Source organism: Microcebus murinus, chromosome 14, assembly GCF_040939455.1.
Source record: "Microcebus murinus isolate Inina chromosome 14, M.murinus_Inina_mat1.0, whole genome shotgun sequence".
NCBI classification, from domain to species: Eukaryota; Metazoa; Chordata; class Mammalia; order Primates; family Cheirogaleidae; genus Microcebus; species Microcebus murinus.
Window position 1 is genome coordinate 82,128,770 of NC_134117.1, and position 3,080 is coordinate 82,131,849.

At 63.4% G+C, this 3,080-nt stretch overlaps 1 pseudogene; it reads left to right on the plus strand.

The window, feature by feature from the left end:
* The first annotated feature begins 1,615 nt into the window (after positions 1 to 1,615).
* Positions 1,616 to 1,735, plus strand: LOC142875701 (uncharacterized; annotated as a pseudogene).
* The last annotated feature ends 1,345 nt before the right edge of the window (positions 1,736 to 3,080 follow it).

The window sequence follows — 3,080 nt, forward strand, 5'->3', positions numbered from 1 at the left end:
AGCCCTGCACCATGTCGGGGGGGGGGGTGGGAGGTCGGGGGGGTGGAGGAGCAGGAGGAGGAGGTGGGAAGGGCCGTGGCCTGCAGTCGTGTTCCCGGGGTGGCTTCTTCCACAGGCTGCTTGGCCTGGGCTCCCTGCACCTGGGCCTTTGGAGGACTGGCCCTGTGCTTGCCAACGCTTCCCCTGCAGGGACCCAGAGCTGGGAGGTTGCATCTCTCAGCCCTGGGTCAGGCAGAGCCCCAGCGGGCCATGCCCACAACCTCTCTCAGCACGGGTCCCCCAGAAGGCTCCTTTGGGACCAGGATTCTCTTGCGGGTGACTCTTTAAGGTCTGGCCCCTGGATGGAGGGGCACCAGGAGTAGAGGAGCAGGAAGGGGAAGGGGGTGGCCATGCGAGGGGACACTTTCAGGCCAAGTCCCAGCTTCAGCCTGATCCTCTGGGAACCCCGGGGTGTACGTCACATCTCCTGGTTGTCCCGCTCTGAGACAAGGAGCCGGGCTTCGCATTCCCCCAGCAGCCAGTCGTGGGCTGAGGACACCTGGGGCGTTGGGAACTCCCTGGCTTCTCCTTGGCTTAACATCTGGAGCTGCTTGTGAATCGTGCCGCCACACACACCCGAGTGCAGGTGTCTTCTGCACAGACTGCGGGCCTCGCTCTTCTGAACGCCGCTAGCTCGCCACCCACCCACGGGTGAACCTGGTCAGGGTACTTTCTCTCGGGGGCAGACTCTGATCCTGGCGGGCTACCGGTGTCTCTGTTTGCTCGTTTCTTTCTTCCATTTCGGGAAAGGCTTCCTTACTGGGTGTGGAAATCTCCTATGCCTTTCCTCGCCTATTCTGTCAGCTTTAAAATTCTCTTTCAGTTGCCACCCTCACAGATGGATTAGGAAACTCTTTCCGGTGCACTCATTAGTGAAATGACCTCAATGAAGCTGGAATCCAATATCTAATCGCCGATTTTTAGCGAGTCCACACGCCAGGGTGGTCGGGGTCCAATGCAGCCCCGGCCAGGCCCAGGCCCCTTGGACCGGGCCACAGGAGGACACAGAGGAGGGTCCCAGCCCCCAGGAAGCGGTGCCGGCAGTTCTCCACGGGCTTGGGCGTTTTCCAAAGGTAGGAGATGGAGGGGACTGATTTCTTCAGCGCCCCCCAAACCACGCCACCCCACCCCACCCATGGGACACATCCCCAGAGAGAGTCCCCATACACTGGCTCCCCTCCCCCTTGCGCTGTGCCCCAGCCCTGGCCCGGGGGAATAGGCGGCAGCCCACCCACAGGGCGAGGGGGGGGCGCAGCTGAAAGGGGTTGTGGGGGAGGGCGGCCCCTGGCTGGGGTCAAAGGGCGAGCATCAGGCGCGGCGCGCTGTGCGCAGTCAGCGGTGGTGACGGGCTGGGGGTGGGCAGCGGGTAGGTGATGGAGGCCGGGGGAGGAGACGAGGGGGGCTGGAAGGGCTCCACCTTGGCGAGTCCAGCCATGGAGGCGCATCTTGTGTTAGTGTGAGTCTGTGTGTGTGTATAGAGAGACAGCCCCCCACCCTGCCCCGCCCCGCCCATCACCCCCTTCCTTCCCTGGGAGCCCACGGGGCCTGGGGCTGGAGGAGGCGGTGGGGAAGTTCAGAGGGTGGCCACACCACCCTGAACGCCCCTTATCTCGTCTGGTCTTGGAAGCTAAGCAGGGTCGGGCCATCGTTAGTACCTGGATGGGAGACCGCCTGGGCATACCGGGTGCCACAGGCTTCTTCTTCTTCTTCTTCTTTTTTTTGCCTCTTGTTCTGTCCCCTTTCTGGGAGCGCGGCAGCGGCCGGGGTGGGGGTGACCCCCACGCTCGGCGCCCGCCGTGGTGCCTGGCGCGCCAGCCCTCACCGTGGGGCCTCCTCTTGTCCCAAGCCGCGACACCGCTGCCACGCGGCAGCATGCGTGGCATCTGGACTCTCAGGTCTCAGACCAAAAGTCTGGCACCCTGTCTGACCATCCCCCATGGGTGTGTGGACACAGCCAAATCCACACCGCGCCCTGCCTGCCCGTCTCCGGTGGGTGTGTGGACACAGCCAGATCTACACAGCGCCCTGCCTGCCCGTCTCCGGTGGGTGAGTGGACACAGCCACATCCACACAGCACCCTTTCTGGCCAGATCCAAACAGCACACTCTCTGCCCGTCTCCCGTGGGTGTGTTGACACAGCCACATCCACACAGCACCCTTCCTGCCCGTCTCCCATGGGTGAGTGGACACAGCCAGATCCACACCGCGCCCTGCCTGCCCGTCTCCGGTGGGTGTGTGGACACAGCCAGATCCACACCGCGCCCTGCCTGCCCGTCTCCCGTGCGTGAGTGGACACAGCCACATCCACACAGCGCCCTGCCTGCTCGTCTACCGTGAGTCAGTGGAAACAGCCAGATGTACACTGCGCCCTGCCTACCCATCTCCCGTGGGTGAGTGGACACAGCCACATCCACACTGCAACCTGCCATCCCATCTCCCGTGGGTGTGTGGACACGGCAAGATCCACACTGCGCCCTGCCTCCCCGTCTCCCGTGGCTGTGTGGACACGGCAAGATCGACACTGCGCCCTGCCTCCCTGTCTCCTGTGGGTGAGTGGACACAGCCAGTTCCACACAGCGCCCTGCCTGACCATATCCCATGGGTAAGTGGACACACCCAGATCCAAACAGCGCCCTGCCTTCCCGTCTCCATTGGGTGTGTGGACAAAGCCAGATCCACACAGAGCTCTGCCTGCCCATCACCCATGGGTGAGTGGACACAGTCAGATCCACACTGCGCCCTGCCTGCCCGTCTCCCGTGGTTGAGTGGAAACAGCAGGAACCACACTGCGCGCTGCCTGCCCATCTCCAGTGGGTGAGTGGACAGAGCCAGATACACACTGCGCCCAGCCTGCCCGTCTCCCATTGGTGAGTGGACACAGCCACATCCACAAAGCACCTTGCCTGACCATCTCCCATGGGTGTGTGGACACAACAAGTTCCACACTGCGCTCTGCCTGCCCATGTCCCGTGGGTGAGTGGACACAGCCACATCCACACTGCGCCCTGCCTCCCGTTTCCCGTGGGTGTGTGGACACACTA